Source organism: Micromys minutus, assembly GCF_963924665.1.
Source record: "Micromys minutus genome assembly, chromosome: 1".
In the NCBI taxonomy this organism is placed as follows: domain Eukaryota; kingdom Metazoa; phylum Chordata; class Mammalia; order Rodentia; family Muridae; genus Micromys; species Micromys minutus.
In genome coordinates, this window is record NC_137969.1 from 15924969 (window position 1) to 15942864 (window position 17896).

At 37.1% G+C, this 17896-nt stretch overlaps 1 protein-coding gene and 1 pseudogene across 4 annotated transcripts in view; both read left to right on the plus strand.

The window, feature by feature from the left end:
- LCORL (ligand dependent nuclear receptor corepressor like) overlaps positions 1 to 17896 on the plus strand; it is a gene marked incomplete at both ends in the record, with an annotated part of 150177 nt that overhangs the window by 14541 nt on the left and 117740 nt on the right. The window lies entirely within an intron of this gene.
- On the plus strand, positions 3312 to 4131 carry LOC308438570 (large ribosomal subunit protein uL10-like; annotated as a pseudogene). The gene has a single exon. The product of its transcript is annotated as a large ribosomal subunit protein uL10-like (transcript).

Sequence of the window (17896 nt, forward strand, 5' to 3'; positions counted from 1 at the left end):
GAATCTCTCTAGCACTTGGCCCTTTTTAACTTTCCTGATTTTAGCAGTTTCTCCAGGTTATGTACTCACACTCTAAAGATCCAGAGCTAGGACCAACAGCATTTTCCACTCTTATCTGAGTTACCTCACTTGCTAGTCCATGTACTAGTTTCATCCATTCACTAGTTTCATGATTTCATCGTTATTTACAACTGAATAGTCTTCTATATTGCATCTGTACAAAATCATTATTCATTCTTAGTTGAAGAACATTTAGGTTGCTTCCATTTCTTGGCTCTTGTGAATAGAGCAACAAAGAATGTGGCTGAGAAAGCATCTAACCTCAACTTTTAGTCTATTTAAGAAAAGTGAGTCTTTTGTATATTAGATTATCTACCCTTTTCTTCCTAGGATTGGAATCACACTCAGAACAGCTTTTTACATTCTAAGTGGAGGACAGACTGTACTTTTAACAACCAGACTAAAGTGTATTTTTGACAAATAACCTGAAGTGTACTTAGCTTAAGTATAATGGAAAAGAATTAATGGTGGATGTTATGTTTTTAAACAAAACTAATATACTCATCTAATGATGTAAACACTACCAGTTGTTTGTCAGCCCACATCTTAGTTGCGTAACATTGGGTATTCTGAAGGAAAAGAATGGATTCTACATATGGTTAAGATTGATGATGGTACACTCAGTTTGCTCTTGCTTGACTTGGGCAAGTAGATTTTTTTTTTTTTTACTTCTTTGTCTCATGTTACCATTTTTAACTAAAGTAAGATTTACAAAATGGACAGGTAGCTTTTACAGAGATATTTACAATGAACTTTAGATTAAAGATAGTTGTATAAGTGAACAAGTCAAAGCTATATAGGAATATTATGGGGTAATAGTAATGCAACTCTAATATTTGAAAAAGGATAAAAGAAGCATAAAGATAGAAATCTAATGATTTATGCATGATTTTCATTAATAATGAACCTTATCTTAAATGTATATCATACTGGGCAAAATTCTAAGATGGTTATATTAGAAGGCACAGTTGACATTTAAGAAGCATATTATCCAGGTGATCCTGATATAATCAAATGAGCCCTTTAAAAGCACAGAATTTCCTCCTGCTAGTGGAAGAAAGGTAAATGAGATATTTGCATTTTGTATGGAATTGCTAGATAAACTATGCCAGATGGTGGTACTGGGGTAAACATATAGGACCTTGAACAGGCTAGGCAAACATGTCATCACTGAGCCAGACTTACAGTTCCCAAACATTTTTGAATGTTGTCTTTTTAAAACATTTGAATATTAAGGGTATATAGTCAAATTTTTACTAAGTAGGGATTCAGATTCCAAATTTATAGAAGATACATAAATGCTGCACATAGAATTGTGTATCATCTACCACACTATTACTTAATAAATTTCTCTCATCAGAATATCTGGTCCTTAAGATTATCTGTCTCCAGCTCCCAAGTTCTGTTTACTCTGGGAAAATGAAATAAAAAGAAATACTTGTGATTTTAAAGATACATTATTTAGCAGAAACTCATACTGAGCATTACATGTAATATTAAAATTGGAGTTTTATGTCCTTCCTAAATATCTGTCTGCCACCCTGCCCACCCACTTGCTAACTAGCTTGCTATCTCAAGAAATTTGAACAGAGTCCAAATGGGAACACCAGATAGGATTTGGGACTTGGGACAGCTTGGTATCTGACCTGAAATCCTTGTTAGCAACATCTAGAGCCACCCCCCCCTTCCTGCTGGCCTACAAGTCATTCTACATATTATGTAGAGAATATAGGAGGTGGAAATTTATAGGATTTATACATGGAACCTTAAAGTATATAAAGTTCCATGTATATTTATACATGGATCCCCAAGACTGAAAACAAACCATTATTCAGTTGATCCACAACATTACTAGCTGGGGTAACAGAAAACAAAGGTCCAAATGCCCACCCAATAAAAGCAAGTCTCGATAGCCATACAGAGAGACACTTCATACACTAAATCTAGATTATATTTTAATATCACATTAAAAATATACAAACAAACATAAATAAAAAAACCACTAAGAACATGAATAGTCAAGATGGTATATCTCACTGAAAGTAGTAACCCTAGTTTCCCAAGAAAAGCAAATTGGCTGATGCACAAGACATGGATTTCTATTGCAGTAAATATTAAAAGGATGGCTTATTTTTTATTGGCCCCTGCAGTCTCACTTTTCAGATGCTGCTCTATGCGGAGCCTAGCACACAAACACGTCACCATACCACTTGGCACTCCAGGTTGCCTCTAAGAACTCAGGTGCAGTTCACTGCCCCTGTTGTTTCTGTCCCAGGTGGATACCACATCCCTGGCACGTTTTTCACTCACTTCCCCTTGGTGTGTTGTTGCCAAGCCTTAGACATACACATCCCAACTTTGTGACAGGCTTTATGCATTCTGCCACTACACCCTTTGAACTCAAGTAGTCACATCAAAGAAAACAACAAACTCTGACCCAATAGGTATAATATAATTTGCTAACCTTTATAAGTCAAATGATCTTGTACAATTCCATCCTTTATAAAACATTCAAACAACCTTATTATGAAGAGAGGAACTGAGAGAAACATCTCCAAAAAAATCTGCCTCCATCTTTGTTCCTCCTGGCATCTCCTCCTCCTCTCCTCCTAGCCTTTTTCCACCTACCTCTTCACTGTTCAATCAAGTATCACCTTAACTTCAACTCACAGACTTCAAAATAGCAATTATAAATATGTTCAAGGAACTCAGTGGGTATGACCAAATTCCTGAATGAAGACCACAGAAACACACAGTTTAATGGAATAATAAAAACGATTGAGGTATGAAAATAAAATTTAATAGATATAGAATCTTTGAAGCAAAGTCTAATTGAAATTTGAGAGGAATTTTAATCTATAAACATGGTTGTTCTGGAAAGGAATCACATTCCAAAGACCTTCTAGATCTATGTGATCTGGATGGAATAAAGACATGCCCTTAGCACACACCTTTAATTCCAAACAATGAAGGTAACTTTGGTATGTAGAAAGAAGCATGTTTGAAAGTCTAGTTGAGGGGCAGACAAAGTGACAGATCATGAGTCAGAGATAGGATATGCCCAACTCTCATGAGAACAGAGAAGAAAGAGAGGTTACTCAAGAGAACTGCAGAGGAAAGGGAGGCAACTTAAAAGAGCAGCATAAAGCGGATGGAGGGGGGACGAGAGGGAGGAGTGGGAAGAGGCAGTTTTATTGGTACAGTTTTTCATAGACAAGTTGCAGGTGAGGACAGAATGATCCAGAGACAACGTGGGCTCCAAGCAGATGCAGCAGATCCGCATGTCCCTCCGAGGGAAGGCTGTGGTGCTGATGGGCAAGAACACCATGATGTGCAAGGCCATCAGGGAGCACCTGGAGAACCACCCAGCTCTGGAGAAACTGCTGCCTCACATCCGGGGGAACGTGGGCGTTGTGTTCACCAAGGAGGACCTCACTGAGATTAGGGACATGCTTCTGGCCAACAAGGTGCCTGCTGCTGCTCGAGCTGGTGCCATCGCCCCATGTGAGGTCACTGTGCCTGCTCAGAACACTGGTCTGGGGCCTGAGAAGACCTCTTTCTTCCAAGTTCTAGGTATCACCTCTAAAATCTCCAGAGGTACCATTGAAATTCTGAGTGATGTACAGCTGATCAAAACTGGAGACAAGGTAGGAGCCAGTGAAGCCACACTGCTGAACATGCTGAACATCTCCCCCTTCTCCTTTGGGCTGATCATCCAGCAGGTGTTGACAATGGCAGCATTTACAACCCTGAAGTGCTGGACATCACTGAGCAGACCCTGCACTCTCGCTTCCTAGAGGGCGTCTGCAATGTGGCCAGCGTCTGTCTGCAGATTGGCTACCTGACTGTTGCCTCAGTGCCTCACTCCATCATCAATGGGTACAAGTGGGTCCTGGCTTTGTCTGTGGAGACTGAGTATACCTTCCCACTTGAAGAAGAGGTCAAGGCCTTCCTGGCTGATCCATCTGCATTTGAAGCTGCTGAGCCGCCCCCCCCCCCCCCCCCAAGGCTGAAGCAAAGGAAGAATCCGAGGAATCAGACGGTGATATGGGATTTGGTCTCTTCGACTAATGTCTTCAATGCAGCCAAGTCAGCTGCTTAATTTGAGAAAGATGGAAATAAAGGCTTCTCTTAAAAAAAGAAAAGAAAGTTAAAAGAGAAAGAAAAAATATTCCATTTTAAAATCATTTGAGAAATTTATGTTTACCAACCAAGGTCTACAAAGGATAGAAGAAACAAGAGTAAAAGGAAGATTAAGTATACCCAAGAGGATACAATACATAGATAAATTGATAAATAATCCCAAAAACATTTCACCAAAAGAGATAGAAGAAAGCTACAACAACTGAATGATATAAATACTTCAGTAGTAACTTAATATTAACAGACTTGATACCTCAATAGAAAATTCAGACTAACAAATTAGGAAAAAAGAATCTTTTTTTTTTTTTTTGCTCTAAGAGACATACTTTACCATCTGGGACAGAGTAAAATTAAAAAAAAAAAAATGGAAAAGGGTAGTTCAAGCAAATGGAACTAAGAACCAAGCAGCCATAGATATCCTAATATCTGAAAAAAATAGACTTGAAATCAAAATTAGTCAATAGGGTTAGGGAAGGGTACTTAATTTCTAAAAGAAAAATCCACCTAGAGGATATTCTAAACAATTTATGTGCCAAACACACCCCACTCAGTTTCATAAAAGAAACATTAAGTTTAAAATTACATAGAAATAGAAGGTGATTTTAATTCTCTATCCCTGCCAGTGTCTAGATAGGACATATGGAGGAGAGGGGGAAAAAACCAAACAAAACAAAAAACCCTAAATAGAAACTCGAGAATTAAATGACATATATCAAATAGGTCTAATAGATACCTACAGATCATTCCACTCAAACCCAAAAAACACACCTTCATAGCCTGTGAAACATTCTCTAAAGTTTACCACATGTTAGCACACAAAGGTCTCAACAAATATAGGAAAATTGCAATAACATCCTGTGTCTTGTTTCTACACAGGGACTAAAGCTGCTTATTAACAACAATCAGAATGGTAGAAACAACATTCCTGACTGAAAATTTGTATCAAGGGAAAAAGCAAGAATGATGTTTAAGAATTTCTAGATTTGAATGGAAATGAAAACACAACATATTAAAGTCTATGGGTCATGTTGGAGTAGGTCTAATAGTTAAGTTTATAGCACTGAATGCCTACATAAATAAAGCTGGAAAGATACCTTATTAATAAGTTTGTGACTCACTTGAAAAGCTTTAGAAAAATCAAAACCATCCAAAATGAAAAACAAAAACAAACTCAGTGTTGCAATTAATAAAATGGAAATAGATGATATAATTAATGAAATTAAAAGTTGGTTCCTGAAAAAATTAACAAAAATTGATGAACTTTTTGCCAAATAAACTCAAAGAAAGAGAATGCAAATCAATAAATGTAGAGATGAAAAGAAAGACATTGAAGCAGGGCCTGAAAGTTCAGACATTTATAAGGTCATACTTTAAGAATTTATATTAATCCACTAAACTAGAAAACCTAAAAGGAAGAGATAAATTTCTAGATGTAAATGAAATATTCTATTCTAACTAATCCCTATAAAAGACACAAAAACCTGGTATTTTATTTATAAGCAGTAAGCCTAGGTTGGGCAGGATATATACTATTCTCACATATCCAAACCATATACTATTTGCTCTTTGAGTCTTGCTCCGACTGCTTTTGTTCCATCAGTCTGTCTTTCAGGGTACATTTCTCTGGGCTGTGTGCTCTTGATCCATCCTCCTGTCTAATGGAGACCTCCTGCTTTCCTTTTTTCCAGTCCTGTGCTCTCTCTTGAGACCCCTCAGTCAATTCTCAGGTTCTGCCTTTCTCTCTCTACTGCCCAATCACAGGTTCTAGCCTTTTATTAACCAATAGCTTTAAATTCAGGATTAAGGTCTACACAACAAAGGCTAGTATACATGAGAATTCAGTCATCTGGGGGCAACCAGATCTTGGGGTTCAGAATTTACCATCTATATGCATAGCATCAGACCAAACCCCATATTATATATATAATCAAAGCTAAATCAAGAAGTAAATTAAGTAAATCTTAATATTTAATAAGACAGAAATTATAGTTAAAATCTTCCAACTGAAAAAAGCCCAGGGTTAGATGATTAAGCACAGATTCCTATCAGACCTTCAAACGTAACACTAGTACTTCTCAAGTTATTCTGTAAAATAGAAACTGAAGAATCATTTTAATTTACTTTTTACAGAGCCAAAATTACCCTGATACTCAACAACAGAAATATTGTCCAATATCTTTGATGAACACAGATTCAAAATTTTTCTGTAAAGTACTTGAAAACTGAATTACGTACATATTAAAAAATTATTCAGTGTGACCAAGTTGGCTTCATCTCATTACATAAGTAGAATAAAAGACAGAAACCATATGAAACCATCTAATTAAATACAGAAAAGACCTTTGACACAATCTGGCATTCCTTCATGATTAAAGTCACAGAGTTACAGAGACACTAGAGATACAAAGGACATACCTCAATTTAATAAAGGCAGTATGCATGCCCACAGACGAGATCACACTAAACATAAATAAACTCAAAGCTTTTCTTATAAGAAGCAGGAACAAGATAAGGATGTTCACACCATTACAGTTTAGTATAGTGCTTAAAATCTTAACTAAAGCAGTATGACAAGTAAGAGAGATTAAAGACATACATATAGAAATGGAAGAAGTCAATATACCTTTAATTACAGGTGATATGAATTATACATAAAATGTTCTAAAATCCCCACTAAGAAACTGTTGCTTCTATCTCAATGAATCTGGGCTGGTGAAACAAGATGTACAAATACTCAAAGAGCTCTGGGGGAATCTCCAACATACTATGCTTCCAACACCCATACCCCTTGGTACACTAACCTTTTGGTAACTTGGCTTCTTCCCCTCCTTGGTCCCGAACTAGCCATTGGAGCCTTGCTTCTTTCGGCATCCTGCCTCATCCAGTTTCTAAAGCAGCAGATGAGTAACGCTGCAAAGATACTCAATCAGGTTCAGTTTCAAACCGTTTCCAACAGGAGACAGTTATTCTGATACACCTCTCCTTTATAATAAGAAAAGGAGGAGTTATGGGGCAATAGATCATGCTAAGAAACTTGATAAGGTTGAGTGGGTTCAGAAGTCCTGACACTTGAAACCAGATGACTTGGCTATACCATTCTTTCTTAGTGCTCCTTTCCCCTCCAAACTGTACATTTTGTTTTCTCCACTTGGTTTTTCCTTTTTCATTGTAGATTTGCATGTGAGCTATTAGTAACAACCATCCCATAGAAGTTAGCCTCAGGCAATTTCTTCAAACATGGGCAGAGTGCAGGCTTGATTCATTGCCAGAATGTCACACAAATGTCTGGTAGCCCAGAACACACTGTAAATATTGGTCTCTTCTGAAAGTGCTTCAGCACAATCCATTTGGAGTACTACTGTCTACCAATATTCTACTAGAATGGCCCATTAAGCACTGCTTACAGCATTCATCTATTTTTATGGTCTTTCAAAAAACATGATCAGGTTCTTCAAGAAACAGCCTATTCTCTGGTACCAGTTTCTGCATTAGTATTTTCTATTTTGTGATAAAATGGTATGACGAGTTTCAGTTTGTTCAATTTCAACTTGAGGAAGAGTTTATTTTGACTCATTATTGTAGATCATCAATCCTCTACACTAAAATATACCTCTCTAAACAGTGCCACCAACTGTTTAAATAGATGTCTGAGCCTATGTGGCGTATGTGGGTGTGTGTGTGTGTGGGGGGGTGTTCATTTTGTTGGTTCATTCAAACCACTAAAGAGCTTAATACAGACAACTTCAACCAGTCAGCATGTGGAGAATAAGGGACTGTGGAGTGCTCAGCTAGCTCTAAATAGGACATTTGTATCATACACCTCTAGCCTAACTCTCACCTCTAGTTCTTAGGAATCAATATGGAAGAAGAAATGGAAAGATATTAAGAGTTAAAGGTAGTATTCATCTGCAGTTAAACAGTGTTTTCTGACTCACAGCAACTAGGACTACATGCACAATACTTGCCCTATATCAAGTTAACAAGAATCTCAGATGGGGGGGGGGGGGGCTTATGAAATTACACTGAGGAACTACTAGCAGTTGCCATTGAAAGATAAGAGTAAGCTTTCTTTTTTTAAAATCACACACACACACACACACACACACACACACACACACACACACACACACACACACACACACACTGTAGCTGTCTTCAGACACACCAGAAGAGGACATCAGATCTCATTACAGATGGTTGTGAGCCACCATGTAGTTGCTGGGATTTGAATTCAGGACCTCTGGAAGAGCAGTCAGTGCTCTTAACCACTGAGCCATCTCTCCAACCCCCAAGAGTAAATTTTCTTTAGGGATGTGGCCTCTGAGCAACTGCTTATGCTTCAATTGGTGCCCTTCCACCTATGAACATACAGATGGCTTTGAGTGAGCTTAGGGGATTTAAAACTAAAAAAGTACATGAAAGTTGGAGGGAAGAGTAGGAAAGGGAGATAGGAATTGGACTGTGAGGAAAGGAATAGTGGATTAGAGCAAAGCACATATTAAGTGTTTTATGAATATTAAGTAAAATATTTTAAAACATAAAAATAAGCAAAAAGGTAAAATTTATTAGATAAGCTAACTCTAAGTAGTATGTAACACTTGAATTAAGAAAACGGTAAAATGTCAAAGATGATTTTAGTATCTTAGGGAGTAGTAATCTTTGACCTAGTTAGGAATAAGTGTACAGAAAGATGGAAAGTCTAAAATCAAGTCCATGAAGAAAAAGTAGATTGACTGGATTTACAGTCAAAATGCTTGTGCTTGAAAATGAAGTCCATGAGCTTGAAACAAAACGTTTGTATAGCTGACCAGGAATTTTTATTCCCCCCCCCCCCCGAAAATTCTTACAACTTCATAGGAGAAAAAAAAGTCAAAACTGATCAAAAGGTTTGAATATGTATTTCACTAGAACATACATAGATTGCTAGTATTGTTGAACAAGAAAATAAACTGGACATCGTTAGTCACTAAGGAAACAAGGCAACCTTTAGCACCCTTAGAATGACTAATAAAATACAAAAATCTTGGTGAAGAATTGTTGATCTGATTGCAAAGTTGTATCTCTATTTTGGTAAAGAACTTGGCAGTTTTTCAAAATGTTAAACATAGGATTAAATTACCACAAAACTCACTGGGTTCTTTGCTGTGTAACTATTTGGTAAAATGAAGATATTTCTGTACAAAGATTTGTGCAGTATTCATAGCCACACCATTCATAAAAAGTCCGATAGTGTGAGCCACTTAGTTCCATTAGCTAGCAAATTGCTAAACAAATGTGGCATGCCTATACAATGAAATACTGTTTCCTAATAAAGATATAACAACATGCTATAAAGTGATATAATCAGGAATAGAAATAGACACTGAAGAACACATAAGGCATTCTATTAACATGAAATATCTAGATAATACAAATTTACAATGATAGAAAACAAGTAAATTTATTTATAGTAGTGAACTTTGTTTTAGGTTACAAAAGCATTACATCTATAAGATGATAGTTTAAGGTGAAATCTTCCTAAGAATATTTGTCATTTCTGGGATAAAATCCAACTGAGAGGAAAAAAAAAAATACTGGAGAGAATATTTTTTAGTTTTTAGCTCATGTTGTGTTAACAAAGTTAGCACATCAAGTGAAGCAAAATTTGTAGTTCACATAAGAGGTCTGGCTCGTGCAAACTACAGATTCCAGTTTAACAATATTTGTATGGTTTGTCTTTCAAGCCTTGTGTCTTTGACATGAAATTGTCCCTTTAACCTTGAATATTTACTTTTTTTTCCTTGTTTTGTCAATATATGTATATTTTTTGTTTTCTTTATTTCTTGGACTTCATACAGTCTGTGAGTTGTTTCTGGGGGAGTGCAAGCCTCTGGGGTTAGCATCCCACTATCAGTGACTGCATATTATGTCTGTTCTTTTGTGACTGGGTTATCTCACTCAGGATGATCCTCTCTAGATGCAGCCATTTTCTTAAGAATTTGGTTAAGTCATTGTTTCTGGTGGCTGAGTAGTATTCCATTGTGTATATGTACCACAATTTTTGTATCCATTCGTCTTCTGAAGGACATCTGGGTTCCTTCCAGCTTCTGGCTATTATAAATAGAGCCGCTATGAACATTGTGGTGCATATATCTTTGTTGTGTATTAAAGTGTCTCTGGGGTATATGCCCAGAAGTGGAATAGCTGGGTCTTCAGGTAGTACTATATCCAATTTTCTGAGGTATCGCCAGACAGATTTCCAGAGTGGTTGTATTAGCTTGCAACCCCACCAACAGTGGAGAAGTGTTCCTCTTTCTCCGCAGCCTCGCCAGCATCTGCTGTCATCTGAGTTTTGGATCTTGGCCAATCTGACTGGTGTGAGGTGGAATCTTAGGGTTGTTTTGATTTGCATTTCCCTGATGGCTAAGGATGTTGAGCACTTCCTCAGATGTTTCTCGGCCATTCGGTGTTCCTCAACTGAAAACGATTTGTTTAGCTCTGTACCCCATTTTTTAATAGGGTTATTTGATTCTCTGGTGTCTAGCTTTTTGAGTTCCTTGTACACCTTGGATATTAGGCCTCTATCTGATGTGGTGTTGGTAAAGATCTTTTCCCAGGCTGAGCAACTGGTGAGTGGGAGACCTAGGCTGCTGGGGAGCAGAGGGATCTCTGCGGAGTGCACACGGAAAGGGCACCCCCTGCCCTGACCAGCCCTGTCCTCCCCGATCCAGTGACCGGGAACAGATCTTAGGAACTTCTGTTCCTACCCGGAGACGACTTCAGGACGCAGAGCAGAGCCTGGCCCACCTGCCAGCCGGAAAGGTGGCTCGGAGAGGCTGAGCATCTGTGACCAGGAAAAGATCTTAGGAACGTCTGTTCCCACCCGGAGGCGACTTCAGGACGCAGAGCGGAGCCTGGCCCAGCTGCCACCCAGAACCTGGGCTGCCGGGGAGTAGAGAGATCTCTGCGGAGTGCACACGGAAAGTGTACCAGGGACACAGACCAGATACAAGGGAAAGGCAAGAACATATCACTGACAACAAAATGGCAAGAGGAAAGAGAAAGAATATATCCCAAGGAAACCAAGACAATCTAGCAACACCAGAACCCAGCTCTCCGATAGTAGCAAACATCGGAATTCCAAACACTCCAGAGAAAGAAGACACAGACCTGAAATCATGCCTCAAGACGCTGATAGAGTTACTTAAACAAGAAAGGGAGGAAAAGCAAAAAGAGTCAGAAGCTTTTAAAGAAGAAACAAGAAAAACACTCAAAGAACTCAAAGAACGAGACGAAAACAGAACCAAAGAAATAACGGAATGGAAGAGGGAAATTAAAACAGAAATTGACACAATAAAGAAAGCGCTAAAAGAGATAACCCTAGAGTCAGAACACCAAAAAAAGAAATCAGGAGTCACAGAAGCAAGCATTTCCAACAGATTACAAGAGATTGAGGAGAGAATCTCGGGGGCAGAAGACAACATTGCAAACATAGACAAAACAGCCAGAGAAGATGCAAAAAACAAAAAGCTCCTAACCCAAAATGTCCAGGAAATACAAGACACAATGAGAAGACCGAACCTAAGGATAATAGGAATAGAAGAGGGAGAAGAGTATCAACTAAGAGGCACAGTAAATATCTTCAACAAAATCATAGAAGAAAACTTCCCTACCCTCAAGAATGAGATGACCACGAGCATAAAAGTAGTGAACTTTATGTTTATAAAACCATTAAATATATACAAACATAACATGTTTTAACACTTCGGAATTTATGGTAATAAAGATGGCCAAAGAGTCACAATTAATGTCTTGATATAAAATTGTTTCTCTATTATACTATTCATTAAAAATGAATTGTCATGGGTTAAAGAACTACTTGTTAAAATCAAATTCATACTGACACATAAATTGTTTTACCTACAAAAAGAAAATCAAAAAGCGAGACAAAGTTTGATTATACATATGAGTATAAAACATCTGTATGAAGAATATTTGTGCTTTTTGAAGTTGGTAATTATTACTTAAGATATATGAATACTGTCTTGGAATTCTTAAAAGGTTCAAAGCCTAAGTGCTAAAAGGACATTCTGAATATAGAATATGTGAAAATACTACACTATACCTCAGTAATAGGAAACTTCGAACTAAAATGGCAATTGTATAATTCTATATTTGATAAATTTTATATCAGCTTTAGATGATCGTTTAATAAAAAACAGGATGTCAAACTTAAATTGACTTAATTTCATATCCCAGAACCTTCTAGTTCCTCTTACAAATTTCTACCTGGAAGAAAACTCTTAACACTTGAACACAGCAAGCATTTATGAAATAAATGAAAGCGAGTTTGGCTGTCTAGCAAATTTGTACCTTGTACTAATTAAGAAATTTCAAGCCACAGTATTAGTCTAACCCACGTTTTAGTTTCCTTTTGCTATTGTAACAAAGATCACAGGTTTGGTGGCATAATACAGTATATCTTACATCTTATAATTCTAGTGGTTGGAGCCTGAAATGAGAGTCACAGGCTATGTTCATTTTCTGTATCTCAATCATTTAGAGGCAGCCAACTATCAATGGCATTGATCTCCTTTACATGGTAAGGAGCCACTAGTAGCTGTTAAGTTTTATAACACAATTTCATACTTAAAGGAATAAATGATAGTACTAAATATTTTCAAAGAAAAAAACTAATAAAAAGCAAATATTTGAAAAGAACTGAACAAAATTTGAATGCACAAAATTCAAACTAACAAACCAGAGAGAATAAACTTCCTTCTCTGACTATGAGGAAGTAGTAAGATTTGGATTATCTTCTGCAGACACCTAGTAAACTAGAACCCATGAAAACACACACACACACACACACACACACACATACACACACACACACACACAAATTATTTTTAACCTTTGCTTATTGTATGCTTATGGGTTTCTGCATGTGAGTGTGCCATGGTGCACACATATGGACAGAGAAAACTAGTGGTTTTGGTTCTTCTCTTTCACCATGTAGGCTTCAGAGATACAGCTCAATCAATAGCTCAGACTTTTCAGCAAATACCTTTGACCTCTGAGCCATTTCACACATCTTGGAGCAAATATTTACAGAAAATTTGCAACAGTGAAAAAGAAAGGACAGGGAGTTGTGATGCATAGGTTAGGAGGGTATGATATAAACAAAGTATAATTGCATATGGGAGAAAATGTCACACTGAAACCTATTAAATTGAATAGTAATTTCAAAATTCTAATTTAAAGAAAAGAAAATCAGGACTATGAGTCATGGACCCTGAGAGACAGAAAACTAAAAGGACCCGGTGGTCTCACTGACTTAAGACTAGCAGTCAAAGGAGTAATGAAACAAAGTTAACTCTTTGAAAAAGATGAACAAGGTTGATAAATCTTAGTAACCCAAAATGGAGAAAGACCTTTATTTATAAAACTTAGGACATGTTTCAACAGATGTACAGATATAGGATATTTTGAAAATGTGGATTTCAACAGATTCAAAATCTACAGGGAATGGATAAATTACTAAACATGTGGCCTATAAAAATTAAACCATTAGAATAAATTCAGTCTAACAGATTTACAAAGAACAATGATATTTAAATACTAATAATTTTCCAACAAAGATAAATCTAGAACTGGATGGTCTTATTGCTGAATTCTGTTAGACCTTGTATTGATTAACATTGTCAACTTCATAGACTCTGGAACTCCTTGGTGATAGATAACTTTCTGGAACAATTGTAAGGTATTGTCTAGTTTAAGTTAAATGAGGTTGGAAGACCCTCTATAATTGCCAGAATGAGCAACTGAGTAAAAGTGAAAGGAGAACTGAACTCTTAGAGTTCCTTTCTGCTTCCTGACAGCAGGTGTGCTGTGAGTAACTGCCTCAAGCCCCTCTGCCATGACTTCCTTACCATGATGGAATGTATATACCTTAAATCTGTGAATGAAACAAATCCTTCCTTAAGTATTTCTGTCAGCATGTTTTATCATAGCCATAGGAAAGATAATATAAACCTGGGCCTACATTAGTTACAGTTCTATTGCTGTGAAGAGACACTGTGACCAAGGCAACTCTTAGTTAACATTTTGTCAGGTATATTTTATTTACATATCAAATGTTATCCCCTTTCCCGGTTTATAATTTGCTGAGTAGTACTCTATTGTGTAAATGTACCATATATTTTATACCCATTCCTTTGTGAAAGAACGTCTGGGTTCTTTCCAGCTTCTGGCTATTATAAATAAGGCTGCTATGAACATAGTGGAGCATGTGTCCTTGTTATATGTTGGAGCATCTTTTGGGTATATGCCCAAGAGTGGTATAGCTATGTTCACTTTTCTTAGGAACCACCGGACTGATTTCATGAGTGGTTGTACCAGCTTGCAATCCCACCAACAATGGAGGAGTGTTCCCCTTTCTCTGCATCCTCACCAGCATCTGCTGTGACCTGTGGTTTTGATCTTAGCCATTCTGACTGGTGTGATGTGGAATCTCAGGGTTGTTTTGATTTACATTTCCCTGATGAATAAGGATGTTGAGCATGTCATTAGGTGCTTCTCAGCTATTCAATATTCCTCAGTTGAGATTTCTTTGTTTAGCTGTTTGCCTTTTTAAAATACAGTTATTTATTCTGTACAGTCTACCTTCTTTGTATTTATTGGATATTACCCCATTATTGCATGTAGAATTGGCAAAGATCTTTGTTGTTTTATCCTATAAACAGTGCTCTTTGCCTTACAGAAGCTTTTCAATTTTATGAGATCCCATTTGTCAATTCTTGATCTTAGAGCATAAGCCATTAGTGTTCTGTTCAGCAAATTTCCCCAAGTGCCATGTGTTCAAGGCTCTTCCCTACTTTCTCTTCTATTAGTTTCAGTGTATCTGGTTTTGTGCAGGAGGTCCTTGATCCACTTGGGCTTGAGTTTTGTACAGGGTAATAAGAAAGAATGATGCCATCTGCATTCTTCTGCGTGCTGACTGCCAGTTGGACCAGCACCATTTGTTGAAGAGGCTGTCCTTTTTCCACTGAATGGTTTTAGGTTCTTTGTCAAGATCAAGTGACCATAGGTATGTGTTTAATTCTATTCCATAGATCCACCTATCTTCCTGTCTCTGTACCAGTACCATACAGCTTTTGTTGTTGTTTTTATCACTATTGCTTTGTAATACAGCTTGAGGTAAGGGAGGTGATTCCCCCAGAAATTTTTATTGCTGAGAATAGTTGTTTGATATCCTGGGTTTTAGCATTTCAAATGAAATTGCAAATTGTTCTTTCTAAGTCAATAAACAATTGAGTTGGAATTTTGATGGGATTGCATTGACTGTAGATTGCTTTTGTCAAGATGGCCATTTTTACTTTATTAATCCTGCCAATCTTTCTTCAGACACTTGAAGTTCGTGTCATACAGATCTTTCACTTGCTTGGTTAGGGTCACACCAAGGTATTTGATATTATTTGTGACTATTGTAAAGGGTGTCGTTTCTCTAATTTCGTTCTCAGCCTGTTTATCCTTTGAATAGAGAGAGGAAGGCTGCTGATTTGTTTGAGTTAATTTTATATCCAGCCACTTTAATGAAGTTGTTTATTTGGTTTAGGATTTCTCTGGAGGAATTTTAGGGGTCACTTAAGTATACTATCACATCATCTGCAAATAGTGATATTTTGATTTCTTATTCTCCATTTGGATCCCTTTGACCTCCTCTTGTTGTCTAATCACTCTGGCTAGGACTTCTAATATATTATATTGAATAGGTAGAGAGACTGTGGGCATCCTTGTCTGGTCCCAGATTTTAGTGTGATTGCTTTTAGTTTCTCTCCATTTAGTTTGATGTTGGCTACTGGTTTGCTGATTATTGCTTTTATTATGTTTAGGTATGGGCCTTGATTTCTTGATCTTTTCAAGACTTTTAACATAAAGAGTTGTTGAATTTTGTGAAATGCTTTCTCAGCATCTAATGAAATGATCTTTTTTTTTTTTTTATTGAGTTTGTTTATATAGTGGATTACATTGATGGATTTCCATATGTTGAGAAGTCTCTGTGTAGCTCTGTATCCCATTTTAAAAATAGGATTCTTTGATTCTCCGGAGTCTTAATTTCTTGAGTTCCTTGTATATATTGGATACTAGCCCTCTGTCAGATGTAGGATTTGTAAATATCTTTTCCCAATCTGTTGGTTGCCCTTTTGGCCTTTTGACAGTGTCCTTGGCCTTAAAGAAGCTTTGCAATTTCGTGAGGTCCCATTTGTCGATTCTTGATCTTAGAACAAAAGCCATTGGCGTTCTGTTCAGGAAATTTTCCCCTATGCCTATGTGTTCTAAGTTCGTCCCCACTTTCTGTTATATTAGTTTCAGTGTACATGGTTTTATGTGGAGGTCTTTAATCCACTTGGACTTGAGCTTTGTACAAGGAGATAAGAAGGGATCGATTTGCAATCTTCTGCATGCTGACTGACTGCCAGTTGAACCAACATCTTTATTGAAGGAGCTGACCTTTTTCCATTGAATGTTTTTAGCTCCTTGTCAAAGATCAAGTGACCATAGGTGTGTGGGTTCATTTCTGGGTCTTTGATTCTATTTCATTGGTCTACCTGCCTGTCTCTATACCAATACCAGGCAGGTTTTTTGTTTGTTTGTTTGTTTGTTTGTTTTGTTTTGTTTTGTTTTGCTTTGTTTTTAATCAAAGTTGATCTGTAATACAGCTTGAGGTCAGGGATAGTGATTTTCCCCGAAAGTTTTTTTATTGTTGAGAATGGTTTTTGCTATTCTGGGTTTTTTATTATTCCAAATGAATTTGCAAATTGCTCTTTCTAACTCTATGAAGAATTGAGTTGGAATTTTGATGGGGGTTGCATTGAATTTGTAGATTGCCGTAGGCATGATGGCCATTTTTACAAAGCTGATCCTTCTAATCTATGAGCACGAGAGATCTTACCATCTTCTGAGGTCTTCTTAAATTTTCTCAAAGAACCAGTTTTTGGTTTTGTTGATTCCTTGTATAGTTCTTTTTGTCTCTGGTTGACTTCAGCTCTGAGGTTATTTTCTGCCGTCTACTCCTCTTGGGTGTATCTGCTTCTTTTTGTTTTAGACCTTTCAGTTGTGCTGTCAAGTTGTTAGTGTATGCTCTCTCCAGTTTCCTTTTGTGGAAGCACTCAGTGCTATGAGTTTTCCTCTTAGCACTGTTTTCATTGTGTCCCATAAGTTTGGGTATGTTGTCCCTTCATTTTCTTTAAATTCTTACAATGTCTTTGATTTCTCTATTTCTTCCTTGAATAAGCCATCATTGAGTAGAACATTGTTTAGCTTTCATATGTCTGTGGGCTTTTTGTTGTTGTTATTATTATTATTGGAGACCAGCCTTAGTCCATGGTGATGTGATAGAATGTATGGAATTACTTCGATCTTCTTGTGTCTGTTGAGGCCTCTTTTGTTTTAGGATGACATATTCTATAGATGTTTGTTAAATCCATTTGGTTCATAACTTCTGTTAGTTTCACTGTGTTTCTGTTCAGTTTCTGCATCCATGATCTGTCTGTTGATGAGAGTAGGGTGTTGAAGTCTCCCACTATTCTTGTATGTGGTGCAATATATGCTCTGAGATTTAGTAGAGTTTCTTTTATGAATGTGGGTGCTCTTGTATTTGGAGCATAAATGTTCAGGATTGAGAGTTCATCTTGACAGATTTTTCCTTTGA